The sequence below is a fragment of the Crocuta crocuta genome, unplaced genomic scaffold (genome assembly GCF_008692635.1).
Source record: "Crocuta crocuta isolate KB4526 unplaced genomic scaffold, BGI_CrCroc_1.0 scaffold3, whole genome shotgun sequence".
NCBI classification, from domain to species: Eukaryota; Metazoa; Chordata; class Mammalia; order Carnivora; family Hyaenidae; genus Crocuta; species Crocuta crocuta.
This window is the reverse complement of record NW_027529934.1, coordinates 10,806,905-10,822,742: the sequence shown is the minus strand read 5'-3', so window position 1 is coordinate 10,822,742 and position 15,838 is coordinate 10,806,905. Positions and strand designations below refer to the sequence as shown.

Below are 15,838 nucleotides of genomic sequence, written 5' to 3'. Positions count from 1 at the left end.
TAATATAAAAGTGAAGTACATTGAAGGAACATTAATTATCCCTTAATTTTTGGCCTGCTATTTTTTTGAAATGTTCCTTATGTATTTTGATGTTTTGATTTCATTTGTAGTATTCACAATTCCTGGGTTCATGAGAAGGAGGAAGATTTTACAAGTAAAAGTTAATATTGTTGTTTCAAGTGACAATATTACTTGCCCAATAGTACTCGCACTAGAAAATATACTTAATATAGAAAATAACTCTGGGTCCCTGTCCTCGTGAAGCTTACAATCTTATTTTAAAAAAAATATCAGTGCTTGAAGTGGTGAACTTCACTTATCTAGAAAATTCACTCATATAGAGCAGTACTGTCTATTAAATAGATAAAACTAATATTGCTAATTTTGCTTTTGAGTCAGTTATAACCACGGCAATGAAGGCAAGTGTCTTTGTGATACAATGAACAAAAGTGTTGTCACGTATCAGGGGCTATGACTTTCTGAACATTATGTCGACTGATCACAATTAATTAATAATCCCCAGGTTTAAGTAGGTTTATAATGGGAAATTGTCTACCATCCACAGTCTAGCTTTGACTATATATTCCTCTATAAATAAAGGTAATTTCTGGTTAGTCAATACTTTTTAAATTTAATAATTGTTCTTCTCACTTGAAACAATATTAACTTTTATTTGTAAAGTCTTCCTCCTTCTCATGAACTAGGGTTACTTTGCAAGCAGAATTTTTTTAATTTCTTATTTTATTGTTGAAGAAGTGTAAACTAATGTATGGTTTCAGAATGTTTCTCCCAATGGCATATCACAAAGGATTGAATTTTTTTTATCTTCTTATATAAAATAAGAGCTACTAATTACTTCTTTGTTCAAATGAGCATTTGGAGGGAGAAGCCTCAGAAAACATTTGGTGGAAATACACACAGCACCACTTTTTTAAAAAATTGATTAGGAGCGCCTGGGTGCCTCAGTCAGTTCAGTGTCCAACTTTGATTTCTGCTCAGGTCATGATCTCATGTTTCATGAATTTAAGCCCCTCTGTGCTGACATCGCAGAGCCTGCTTGGGATTTTCTCCCCTGCCCTCTCTCTCTCTCTGCCCCTCCCACACTCACTCTCTCTCTCAAAATAATTAAAAATGTTTTTAAAAAGCATTAACACTTTCATACAAGTATTTAACCCATCTCCCCACTTCTTCTCCCCTCTAGTAGCCATCAGTTTGTTCTCTATAGTTAAGAGTCTGTTTCTTGGTTTCCCTTTCTCTTTTTTTTCCTCTTTGCTCGTCTGTTTTGGTTTCTTAAATTCCACGTATGAGTGAAAACATATGGTATTTGTCTTTGACTGACTTATTTTGCTTAGCATAACACTCTCTAGTTTCAACCACATCTCATTGCAAATCACAAGATTTCATTCTTATGGCTGGGGAATATTCCATTGTATATATACACCACATCTTCTTTATCCATTCATCAGACAATGGACACTTGGGCTCTTTCCATACTTTGGCTATTGTAGATAATGCTGCTATAAACATTGGATGCATGTATTTCTTTGAGTCAGTATTTTTGTATTCTTTGGGTAAAAACCTAGCAGTGCTGAATCACTATATTGTACACCTGAAATTAATATCACACTGTAGGTTAACTAACTGGAACTTAAATAAAACCTTTTAAAAAATAAAGCATTAACTCATGTCCACACTGTGCATCAAAGGAAACTTTAGAAATANAAACACTGACAACAGTAATCCCCCCGCCCCCCCCATAAAAGGAGACATTCCTGCCAATAAAGTGAATTGGAGCCATGTAATTTGTATAAGTAGCAGCTAAGAGTCACTGAGCCCTTCTCATGAAGGGTTCAAAAGCATTTCGATCTACATACAGTAGTCCCCCCCACCCCTTATCCATAGGGGTTACATTCCAAGATGATCAGTGAATGCCTGAAGCCATGGATAGTACCAAACGCTATATATATTGTTTTTTCCTATACATACATTCCTACAATAAAAAGTTTAAGTTTTGAACTAGACACAGTAAGAGATTAACAACAATAACCAATAAAAAATAACATCTCTAACTATATGTTATGTGTTATATATATACTGTATAACTATAACAATACACTACAGGAAAACTTAGTGAATGTGGTCTCTCCCTCTCCTAACATCTCACTGTAGTGCACTCACCCTTCTTTGACGATGTGAGATGGTAGAACGCCAGTGCAATGAGATGAGGCAAAGTGCACAACACAGCGTTGCGATGCAGCCTTGGGCTGCTACCGACCTCAGGATTCATCAGAAGGAGAATCCCTGCTGATCGCTGGTAACTGAAATGAAGACAGGGAACTGGAAACTGAAACTGTGGGTGAGGGGGGGACGACTGCGTATCATCTGATCCTCACACCAAACCTATGAAGTAGGTAGCTAATCATCTCCATCCCTCAGATGAGGAAAATTAGGCCTAGAGGAATTAAGGGACTTATTCAAGGTCACACAGCTGGCAAGAATTAGATTCCAGAAGCTGCCCAATACAGTAACCACTTACCACATGTGACCATTTAAAATGTTTATTTACATGGGGCACCTGGGTGGCTTAGTCGGTTAATCGTCTGACTTTCGCTTAGGTCANTCTCTCTCTCCTAGAAATAAATAAAACATTTTTAAAAAATTAAAATTTTTATTTACTTATTTGTTACTTATTTAAAAAAATTTATTTTATTTTATTTTTGAGAGAGAAACCGAGCACAGGGGTGGAGGTGGGGGAAGGGGCAAAGAGAGAGGAAGACACAGAATCCGAAGAGAGCTCCAGGCTCTGAGCTGTCAGCACAGAGCCAAACGAGAAGCTCAACTCAGGAGCTGTGAGATTGTGACCTGAGCCAAAGTCAGATGCTCAACCCATTGAGCTACCCAGGTGCCCCTTTTTATTTAGCTATCTAGCTATCTATTTATATCCTTCCAAGATTTTATTTAAATTCAAGTTAGTTAACATATAGTGTAGTATTGTTTTCAGGAGAATTTAATGACTCATCACTTACTTACATGTAACACCCAGTACTTATCACAACAAGTGCTCTCCTTAATAACCATCATCCACTGTAGCCCAACCTCCCCCCCACCTCCCCTCCAGCAACCCTCAGTTTGTTTTCTATAGTTAAAAGTCTCTTGTGGTTTATTTCCCTCACTGTTTTTTATCTTATTTTATTTTTCCTTCCTTTCCCCTCTGTTCATTTGTTTCTTAAATTTCACATGAGTGAAATCATATGGTATTTGTTTTTCTCTGACTTATTTCACTTAGCATAATACTCTCTAGTTCTATCCACATTGTCGCTAATGGCAAGGTTTCTTTCCTTTGATGGCTGAGTAATATTCCATTGTGTGTGTTTTTAACTATCCATCAGTTGATGGACCTTTCGGCTCTATCCACAATTTGACTATTGTTGATAGTGCTGCTATAAACACTGGGGTGCATATGCCCCTTCAAATCAGTATTTTTGTATCCTTTGGATAAATACCTAGTAGTGCGATTGCTGGGTCATACGGTAGTTATATTTTTAACTTTTTGCGGAATCTCCATACTATTCTCCAGAGTGGCTGCACCAGTTTACTTTCCCACCAACAGTGTAAGAGGATTCCCCTTTCTCCATTCAAATTTTTACTAAAACTCAATCATGTTAAAAATTCAGTTTCTCAGTTATACTGGCCATATTTCAAAAGCCATCTATGGCTACTGACTACTATATTTGGACAGCGCCAAATAGAGAACATGTCCATCACTGAGGAAAGCTCTATTTGACAGCTATTTTAACCTATGAAAGTCTCAGGAAAGTTAAAGAAACAAACTAGTGTAATATTACACACACACACACACACACACACACACACACACACACATTCCCTTCACCCTCTCTCTAGTGGTTCTAGAGAGGGGAGCGTCATCTCACCCATGGAAATGTTACAGCAGAGAAACAGAACAAGCATTGGCAATATCACCACTGGGGTTCAGGAAGGGACTTGGAGTGGTGGGAAATCTCACAAGGCACTGAAGAAACTTCTGTGTGGATACTCCAGAGATCTGTAAGATTAAGCCTCCTACTTACTTTCCCATGTTAAAGGAGGGACCCTCCGATGACAAAAGGGATAGACCTTCATTTTACAAATATCAATGTGACCCACTGTGCTCACAAGCTGGGAAGAATGGCATCCTATCAGCCTTACAAGTAGCATAGACATATCATGTTTGACAGCAGCTCAGGGAGAATCAGTGCTTCCAAAGCCTTCTAAATGGTTCCAAAACACCTCTTCGAATAATGCTTATGGTAAGAAATCATAGTTATGTGTGGCCTGAAATTTTTACAGAAATTATCTTTTCTTAGTTGTGGAAAGTAATGTAATGCTTCAAAATAAAATTCTACTACACGTGCTCAACGTACTTTCTTTCAATAGTAAGAATTCCAGATTCTCTTGCTGAACTGATGTTGCTTTAGAATTTAATGTTTATGCCAGAAGACACATTACAAACTGTAGACCTTGTTTGAAAATCCATCACAAACTACAAGTAAAATTTTAATACTTTCTGTATTTTAAAGATAAAATGAACCAGCTAACTACAGTTCTGGATCACAAACCCAAGCAGTTGTACTTTCAGAGAATATAATGAAATAGTCCCTGATTTGGGGGGACCGGGGTGGCTCGGTCAGTTAAGCATCTAACTCTTGATTTCCACTCAGGTCATGATCTCAGGGTTCTGGAGTTCAAGCCCCATGTCAGGCTTTGCGATGACAGTGCAGAGCCTGCTTGGGATTTTCTTGTTCTCCTTCTCTCTCTGCCCCTCCCCCCACACTCTCTCTTTGTCTCTCTCAAAATAAAGAAATAAACATTTGGAAAAAAAAGGATAGTCCCTGATTTGTATTTTTAAAAAACCACAAAATCTTTTTTGTTAAGTAGAAGTTAGCTTCTCTCCTCTCCCAATAGCTTTTCATCATAAATGTATTTCTTTTATAGCAAATGTTTTTCTTGTGTCATTTGAAAATATTTATTTGTTAAGTCAACAGGTTTCATCCCACCATTGTGCCTCACCAAATCATAAGATGTGAACCTGGTAAATTCACACTGCATAAAAGGTTACATGGTAAAACATCTCCCTGACTTGGCTGTCTACCTGCCTTCTTCCCAACTTCTTTCCCCAGAGCTAATCCCTTTTTCCAGTTCCTAATAAATCATTCCCAAGATTTCGACACAGTGACAGACATAGGTGTGTATATCACTTTTTAAAAATTTTTTTAACATTTTTTTCATTTTTGAGAGATAGAGTATAAGTGGGGGAGGGGCAGAGAGAGAGGGAGACACAGAATCTGAAGCAGGCTCCAGGCTCTGAGCTGTCAGCACAGAGCCTGACGTGGGGCTCAAACACAGGAGCGGTGAGATCATGACCTGATCAGACGCTTAACCAACTGAGTCAGCTCTGTGCTGACTGCCAGCTCAGAGCCCGGAGCCAGTTTCAGAGTCTGTGACTCCCTCTCTCTCTGACCCTCCCCTGCTCACGCTGTCTCTCTCTCTCTCCTAGAAATAAATAAAAATATAAAAAATAAAAAATAAAAAAATAATAAAAAAATAAAATAAAATAAAACACAAATGAGGGCGCCTGAGTAGCTCAAGTCGTTCAGCAACTGACTCTTGATTTTGACTCAGTTCATGATCCCAGGGTCATGGGATCACACTCTGCAGTGGGTTCCATGCTGAGCAGGCTCCATGCACTCGCTCTCGCTCTCTCTCTCATCCTCTGACCCTCTCCCCTACTCACACTCTCTCTCTCACTAAAAAATAAAAGATAAATAAAAATTTGAAAAACACAAAACACTGCAGTAATAACTATTCAGGCAAACGTCACCAACGGATGCTCAAATTAGTAGAAAAGAAAGCATGATGTCAAAAAAATTTTTATAGTCTCAAATTAACTCCACACAAGATACTTGGTAAAAGGAACAGATAATAATGACCTACAGACGGTTTCCTTCTTTTCCTATAAAAGGGAAAGACAATAACGACCACAGAGAACCCAGACACCATCTTAACCACATGTTCTGGTTGATGTCTCCAGTAATAAGACATATCAGCCATATCAACACTATGCATCTCCCAATAATTTTCATGAAGTACACAATACTACTGCTGCAATATTGTTGCGAAAACATTTATAATCTGAGTCTAATCATGAAGAAACATTAGGAGGACCTACTTGTGGGACATTCTACAAAATATCTGGTGAATACTCTACAAAAGTGTCAAGGTCATAAAAAGCAAAGATTAATGAATTGGAGGAGCTGACCCAGATGGAAGTATGCTCAAGGATTAGTGGGACAACTGAAAAAGAATTTGAAGGAAATATGTAGATAAATTGGTAGAATTGCATCAATGTTAATTTCCTAGTTTTGATCATTGTACTATAGTTACATAAGGTTAACTTTTGGGAGAACTGAATAAAGGTAAATAGCACTTTTTGGTAACATTTTTGCAACTATATACAAGCATGAATTATTTCAAGATGAAAAGTAAAATTTTTAAAAATTTAAGTTTATTTATTTATTTTGAGGGAGACAGAGAGAGAGAGAGAGAGAGAGAGAGAGGGAGAGAGGAGAGTGGGGGAGGGGCAGAGAGAGATGGGAAGAGAGTAAATCCCAAGCAGGCTCCTCACTGACAGCATGGAGCCTGATGTGGGGCTCGAACTCATAAACCATAAGATCATGACCTGACTGAAACCAAGAGTCACCAACCAACTTAGCCACCCAGTACCCCAGAAAAATAAAAATTTTTAATTAAAAACACAAATGGTAGGGGAACCTGGGTGGCTCAGTAGGTTAAGCAACTGACTCTTGACTTCAGACCAGGTCATGATTTCATAGTGGTGAGACTGAGCCCCGCATTGAGCTCCATGCAAAGCATGGAGCGTGCTTGGGATTCTTTCTCTCCCTCTCTCTCTGCCCTTCCCCCAACTCTCTCACAATAAATAAATAAACTTAAAAAACAAAAACAAAAACACAAACCCATAAATGGTAGTATTCTGTATATGGTATTCTCCATCTTCCATTTCTCACTTAAAAATATGTTTTGAGGTTCATTCCATAAGTATAGATACTGAATTTTTAATGTATATGAAATGTTCCATTTTATGAATTTATAATACATTTCACCAGTTCCTATTAATAGGCACTCGGGTTGTTTCCTAACATTCGCAGTTAACATTCTTTTATGCAAACTTTTTGTACATGTGGTAAAGCCACTCTAAATGTACAATAAACCAATGGCTCCCTTCCTGTAAGAGTGAGAATTCACACTGGGAGGAATTCACCCAGAGTAATGGATGTGCTCAAGCCATTTATCAAACCCAGATTTGAGAAAATAACACATGTCTTAATTGCTGATAACATAAATTCTCAATGTTGATGGTAAAATGAACTGATTTTTAATACGNGAATTCACCCAGAGTAATGGATGTGCTCAAGCCATTTATCAAACCCAGATTTGAGAAAATAACACGTCTTAATTGCTGATAACATAAATTCTCAATGTTGATGATAAAATGAACTGATTTTTAATACAGTCTTGTATATCATATTGACTACATATTCTTTGACTTTTCTTTTTCTTCTNAAAAATTTAAATTTATTTATTTATTGTGAGGGAGACAGAGAGAGAGAGAGAGAGAGAGAGAGAGGGAGAGAGGAGAGTGGGGGAGGGGCAGAGAGAGATGGGAAGAGAGTAAATCCCAAGCAGGCTCCTCACTGACAGCATGGAGCCTGATGTGGGGCTCGAACTCATAAACCATAAGATCATGACCTGACTGAAACCAAGAGTCACCAACCAACTTAGCCACCCAGTACCCCAGAAAAATAAAAATTTTTAATTAAAAACACAAATGGTAGGGGAACCTGGGTGGCTCAGTAGGTTAAGCAACTGACTCTTGACTTCAGACCAGGTCATGATTTCATAGTAGTGAGACTGAGCCCCGCATTGAGCTCCATGCAAAGCATGGAGCGTGCTTGGGATTCTTTCTCTCCCTCTCTCTCTGCCCTTCCCCCAACTCTCTCACAATAAATAAATAAACTTAAAAAACAAAAACAAAAACACAAACCCATAAATGGTAGTATTCTGTATATGGTATTCTCCATCTTCCATTTCTCACTTAAAAATATGTTTTGAGGTTCATTCCATAAGTATAGATACTGAGTTTTTAATGTATATGAAATGTTCCATTTTATGAATTTATAATACATTTCACCAGTTCCTATTAATAGGCACTCGGGTTGTTTCCTAACATTCGCAGTTAACATTCTTTTATGCAAACTTTTTGTACATGTGGTAAAGCCACTCTAAATGTACAATAAACCAATGGCTCCCTTCCTGTAAGAGTGAGAATTCACACTGGGAGGAATTCACCCAGAGTAATGGATGTGCTCAAGCCATTTATCAAACCCAGATTTGAGAAAATAACACATGTCTTAATTGCTGATAACATAAATTCTCAATGTTGATGGTAAAATGAACTGATTTTTAATACGGTCTTGTATATCATATTGACTACATATTCTTTGACTTTTCTTTTTCTTCTAAATTGATTTAGGGGTATAAAAAAGCCAATTTATCACCAATTTTACCAATCGAAGCATTTTAAACAGAAAAAAAGATGAAATTATATCCTAAATTAGCAATGCAAATGTATCTATCTTTTTTAGGAATTAAGACTCTAACCAAATCTTTGGGATGCAAATGAACTGTTTCAAAGATCTGTATCCCAAAGCGTAGACACGAATTTAAGATAAACTTAATCATTAGAAGGATGTAAGTAAACCCTAAATATAACAAAAAGCTGAAGTGCACTTATTTGCAGGAAAGGCTGCAATGATCATCAGAAAACTCTGAATGTCACAGAATGAGAATTGATAGAATACATTATCCCTCTCTTCTGCTTCCTGTACTAAAAACATAACCTTGCTTACTTCGCATTGTCACTCTGAAAGCAAGGCATCCTAATACCAAATTCACAGTTAATGAAAGAAGAGAGATTTTTGTTAAAATTGCTATTCTCATAATACTTTCTCCTTTAAAGTCTTCCATATGTTCTTTGCCACTAAAACAGCATCTAGAGTGCATTAGGTTGGGTATTTCACAGAATGAATGAACAATTTCCTTCCACTTTTTAGCTTATAACAAATCAAGAGCAAATATGATACAGAAAACCAATAAACATTTGGGTCTTCTCCTGAAGATCAAGGAAATAGAGCACTGGATGAGGTGGGGAAATGCTATTGGAGACCCTTTATTTTTTCATGGAGTACTTAATAGAGATAGGAGGAGTCATTTGAAGGAACAATTGGGAGACTGTATTAGTTTCCAGTGGCTGCTGTAACAAAGTACCATGATCAGGGCAGTTTAAAACAACAGGCATTTATTCTCCCACAGTTCTGGAGGCCAGAAGATCAAAATTAGTATCCCTGAGCCATCTCCCCTAGAGCCCCCCAGAGGTTCTAGAGAAAATCTATTCTTGCCTCTTCCAGTTTCTAATGGCTTCTGGCATTCCTTGGTTTGTGGCCACATCCCTCTAACCTGTGTTCACACAGCCTTCTTTTTTGTGTCAGACCCCCCTTTGCCTCCTCTTATTAGGACATCTCTGATTGGATGTGGGGCTCACCCAAAAAATCCAGCATAATCTCCCATTTCAAGATCTTTTACTTAGTCACATCTGCAAAGACCCTTCTTCCATATATGGTAACATACACAGGTTCCAGAGATTAGATCTGCTATCTTTGGGAGCCAATGTCCAGCCTCCTCCTGAGGGTCTTCCCTTTTCTGGACAGTAGTGTTCAAGAAAGCTTGTGATTAAAGGGGTGCAGAGTCTGTTGTGGAAGAGGTGAGAAGAGTGTGTGTTTTTGTTGCCCTGGTTTGTCGGAGCATCTAATGAGACCCTAGTGGAGAATGCACCTACTGAGGTAAAATACAATCAGCAGGGGAAAGAGAGAAATGGTGGGCTGGGAACCAACAGTACTTTTACCTACATATGGCTTTTGTCAGGTCCACCCTGACACCAGCCAATCTCACCTTCACTACCAGGAACCCCCAAGACTCTCATGCTGTCACACAGAGACAGTTAGGACAACACACCCCTCCAACCTCTCCCCCATCCCCATCCAGTTCTAGTTACTGGGTTGCCCTTCCTTTCACAACTCCAGTTACATCATATCCATCTCATTCTATACTTTCCACCAGACGGTCTGCTCTTTCCTATTACAGCACAGGATCTGGATTAAAATAAACCCACTATAGTCATCACCTACAGTTTTCTCCCCCCAAGTTTTTACTTAAATGCCAGTTAACATACAGTGTAATGTTAGTTTCAGGTATAGTATTAAGTGATTCAACACTTACATACAACACACAGTGTTCATCACAATCCCTAATCCCCATCACCTATTTAACCCATCCCCCCACCTACCTCCCCTCTAGTAAACATCAGTTTGTTTTCTATAGTTAAGAGTCTGTTTCTTGGTTTTCCTCTTTTTTCCCCTGTTCGTTTACTTTGTTTCTTAAATTCCACATATGAGTGAAATTATACAGTATTTGTCTTTCTCTGACTGAGTTAGTTTGCTTAGCATAATACTCTCTAGCACCATCCATGTCACTGCAAATGTAAAGATTTCATTCTTTTTTATAGCTGAGTAATATTCCATTCTATATATACATCACATTTTCTTTATCCATTCATCAGTTGATGGACATTTGGGCTCCTTCCATAATTTGGCTATTGTAGATAATACTGCTATAAACATCAAGGAGCATGAATCCCTTTGAAATAGTATTTTTTAATCTCTTGAATAAAGACCTAGTAGTGCAATTGCTGGATTGTAGGGTAGTTCTATTTTTAACTTTTTGAGGAACCTCCATACTTTTTTCCAGTGGCTACACCAACTTATATTCCCTCCAACATGTAAAAGGGTTCCCTTCTCCACATACTCATCCACACCTCTTGTCAATATAAGAGTCTTGACAATACAAGAGTCTTGTCTTGTCCTGTGTTGTTAATTTTAGCCATTTGACTGGTATGAGGTGATATCTCATTGTAGTTTTGATTTGAATTTCCTTGATGATAAGTGATGTTGAGCATCTTTTCATGTGTCTGCTGGCCACCTGTATGTCTTGTTTGGAAAAGTCTCTATTTGTGTCTTCTAACCATTTCTTAACTGGATTATTTGGGCTTTTTTGGGTGTTGAGTTTTATAAATTCTTTATATATTTTGGATACTAACCCTTTATCAGATATGTCATTTGCAAATATCTTCTCTCATTCCACAGGTTGCCTTTTAGTTTTGTTGTTTACTTCTCTGTCAGAGTTTTTTATTTTGATGAAGTCCTGATAGCTTGTTTTGCTTCTTTCCCTTGCCTCAGGAGACATATCTAGTAAGAAGCTGCTAGGGCTGATGTCAAAGAGGTTACAGTCTATGTTCTCCTCCATGATTTAATGGTTTTCTCATCTTTCCTGATGGTCTTTAATCCATTTTGAATTTATTTTTGTGTATGGTGTAAGAAAGTGACCCATTCTCATTCTTCTGTATGTTGCTGTCTAGTTTCCCCAACATCATTTGTTGAAGACACTGTCTTTTTCCATTGGATATTCTTTCCTGCTCTGTCAAGGATTAATTGACCATATAGTTGTGGGTTCATTTCTGGATTTTCTATTCTCTTCTATTGATTTATGAGTCTATTTTTGTACCAGTACCAAACAGTCTTGATCACTATAGCTTTGTAATATAACTTGAAGTTCAGAATTGTGATGCCTTTGGCTTTGCGTTTCTTTTTCAAGATTGCTTTGGCTCTTTTGTGGTTTCCCATACAAATTTTGGAGTTGTTTATTCTAGCTCTGTGGAAAATGCTGTTGGTATATTAATAGGGAGTACATTAAATGTATGTAGACTGCTTTGGGTAGTAGAGACAGTTTAGCAATACTCGTTCTTCCAATAAATGAGCATGGAATATCTTTCCATTTCTTTGTGTCCTCTTCAATTTCTTTCATCAGTGTTTTATAGTTTTCAGAATACAAATATTTTACCTCTTTGGTTAGGTTTATTCCTAGGTATCTTATTTGTTTTCGGTGCAATTGCAAATGAAATCAATTCCTTGATTTCTTTTTCTGCTGCTTCATTTTTGGTGTATAAAAATGCACTTTGATTTTATATCCTGAGACTTTACTTAATTTGTCTATCAGTTCCAGCAGTTTTTGGTGGAGTCTTTCAGGTTTTCTCTATATAGTATCATATCATCTGCAAATAGTGGAAGTTTTACTTCCTCCTTATCAATTTGGGTGCTTTTTCTTTCTTTGTGTTGTCTGGTTGTTGTGGCTAGGACTTCTAGTATTATGTTAAATAACAGTGGTGAGAGTGGACATCCCTGTTTTGTTCCTGACCACAGAGGAATAGCTCTCCATTTCTCCCCATTGAGAATGATGTTAGCTGTGGGTTGTTTTTTGTTTTCGTTTGGTTTTTTTGTAAATGGCCTTTATTATGATGAGGTATGTTTCCTCTAACTCTACTTTGTTGAGGGTTTTTATCATGAATGGATATTGTACTTTGTCAAATGCTTTTTCTGAATCTATTGAAAGGATCATATGGTTCTTATCCTTTCTTTTATTAAAGCAGTCATCACCTAAGTTTTAACTTGAGCTTAACGCTTGTCTCAATACCAATTTTTCCATTCGTGGTCTTAAAAAAATGTACTAAGAGGTAAGGGAGAGGGTGAACAGAGCAACAAAGACAAACTGCTTTGTTTTCCTTATTCCTTTTGAATGAAACTAAAGAGACTGAGAAATTTTCCAGGGAGCTAATGACTTTAATTTTTTTTATCACTATAACATAGGTGTTGGATAATATCTTCCATGTGACAATTTGAGAAAGGCCATCAATCCTGGTTGTAAAGGACTGGTTTTTCTCTAGGAAATACAAGAGGCCTGTCTTAGGAGATGTTTCAGACGAGAAATTATGCATGGCTTTCATTTCTCTCCCACAATGCACTGCAGCATGGTACATAATCCCTAGATCCAGCATCAGACCACTTCAGTTAAAACTCCTGCTCCAACATTTATTCTTTGTGTGAAGTGCTTCACAGGGATTGTTTTGAGGGTTAAATCAGATAATATATGTTTTATGTGTCACTTGTCTAGGTTCTAGTCTGTAGCTATTCAAGCAAACATTAATTGAAGTGCTGCTTTGAAGGTATTTTATAGATACAATTAAAGTCCATAATCAACTTACTGTAAGGGAAATTATCCTCAGTAATCTGGATGAACCTGATTCAATCAGTTGGAATGCCTTAAGAGCAGACCTTCAGCTCATGACCAAGAGTTCAAGCTTGTCTTTCTTAACCTAGCCTATGGACTCCACAATCACATATGCCAATTTCTTGCAATCAGTCTCTTGAGGTATATCAACTACCGGTTCTGCGGCTGTAGTTGAACACTAACTGATACATTTGTAAAGCTACAGAATAGAGACTAACACAGTAGGGGCTCAGAAAGTCTTTACTATTTTTGTTGTCAGTGGTAGTGGTAGTGGTGGTGGTGGTGATGGAATTGTTACATAACATAAACTTCTGGAATTTTCCAATACTATTCCCATATTACATCCCACTGATTACAAAAAGCATATTCTTTTTTGTCAGATCATGTCATTCAATGCTTGATGCAAACAAAAACAAAAACAAAAACAAACAAAAAGGCAGCCACTAAAATACTCCACTTCAGCAAAGCAACATCACATTCCAAATCATGGCATTCAATTTTCACAGCCCAAAAAGTAACATACTTCCCAAGAGAGATACCTTTTTTAGCCAACCATTACCTAGAGAAAGTCTTCACCCCTTGAGTAGTTAGTACAAATTCTTTGTTTGCATTTTTAGTACCTAGTAATTATATTATTTCTTTCAGTTTGCTTTCCTTGTATTTTCAGTACTCTTTCAAATATATTAATTTTTACATCTTCTTTTCTTCCTCTGCTTTTTCCATTTAACATGACAGGATTCCTTGAACTCCATAAAACTATTTGCTTGGAACAATCAAGCCTCTACTATTAGCTTTATTACATCTGTAACTACTTCAAGTTTGTAGCAAGAGCCACACAAACAACTCTTAGACCTAATAGAATTACATTTTCCATGTACCTAAATGTCCTATGCAAATGTGAAATATAACACAGGGTATTTTTCATTTTTTCTTTCTAATAGTATCTATTCGCTCATTACTCCTTTCTCCTCCAGAAGAATGCTTCGCTGGTTCATTCAAAAGGCACGTACCGAGCATCTACTTAAGCAAAAAGATGTATCACATTTCCTGTTCTCATGGATTTTTTTTGACAAGGATAAGAGGTAAACACAAATAACTGTATTATTTGGAAGACTGATAACTGCCACTAGAGTGATTCCATGTTACAGTGATTCTGAGAACAGAAAGATCACATTGGCTTGGAATAGGTGATTAAATAAGAAAAGTTTAATAGTACCGATGGCTTGTGAGAAGATTCTTAAAGAATGGCTAGGATTTCAACAGGCTGGTAAAAGACCACTTCAGAGAATGAAAACAGCACATGAGCACTGGAAGTGAATCACTTTATACACGAAGAAAGTGAGAGCGACAAAAGAATTTGCCCAAGGATATGCAGCCAGTCAGTGGCAATAAGAACCCAAAGAGAGTCCAGAAATCTCAAGGAAGCCCATACTGCACCTTCTGTCTGCAGTTCCCTCCTCCTTCTAGTTGTTTTATAAGACTGAGATCTGAACTGCTGGCCATCAAGGCCATCATGCCTAATATCCTTTTTCTACTCAACCACTCTCATTCATTCATCCATTAACCCCCATCATTCACCATCTGTCTCCCTCTAGTCTGGATCCCATAATCCTATGCTCATCTTTTCAATCCTACTCCACCTCTTCCTTACTGAGCCATACAGAACTTCTAGTGTGCACCTTCTCTGAATGATTCCTTCACCTCCTTTCTCAAATTAAAACCTTGGTCTTCCTAAGGACACAAGAAAGTGTTGCTGTTTTCCTTATGGCCCATGAACTTTAGAACCTGGTTATTGTTCCCCTAGCTTCTAGTACTACTTTCAAACTTTAATTTGCCTTACCTTCTTTAAAATAGGCATCTCAGGGGCATCTGGGTGGCTCAGTTGGCTGAGCATTCGACTTCAGCTCAGGTCATGATCTCACATTTCATGAGTTCAAGCCCCACGTCAGGCTCTGTGCTGACAGCTCAGAGCCTGGAGCTTACTTCAAATTCTATGTCTCTCTCTCTCTCTGCCCTCCCCTACTCACTCTCTGTCTCTCTTTCTCACCCCCCCAACAAACATTAAGAAAAAATAATAATAAAATAAAATATGCAGCTCATTTGAAGCCCATACCATCAGACTACAATTCACTCACTTCCACCTGCGTGTAGACCACATATGTCAACCTCCTGATCACTCCCCCCTTTACTGATGACTTTTTTCTCAATCTATCACCCTTCATGTCCTCACTACCCTCCATACTCAGAAAACCACTTACATGCAAACTCCTTTAATTTCTTTCCTTCTCTCTCCCTCCTTCCTACTTGCCTAGAAATTCTCCAAACCTGATTAAACTCAACTCTAACCATATTCTAGTAACTGAAGTTTGATAAAACCATTTAATATTCATAACTAGTTCCACAATAAATTCATGACGCAGATTCAGAAATGGATATCTGACACTTCCTGACAATCACTTATACGTCCACCATACCTTTGCTGTCTGACTCCCATGGACAACCATTCCACACTTTCTGCTCTCCTCTC

At 37.7% G+C, this 15,838-nt stretch overlaps 1 long non-coding RNA gene across 6 annotated transcripts in view; it reads right to left on the bottom strand.

Moving 5' to 3' along the window:
- Nucleotides 1–15,838, bottom strand: part of LOC144230807 (uncharacterized) — a 293,282-nt gene that overhangs the window by 211,769 nt on the left and 65,675 nt on the right. The gene's annotated exons all lie outside the window — the stretch shown is intronic.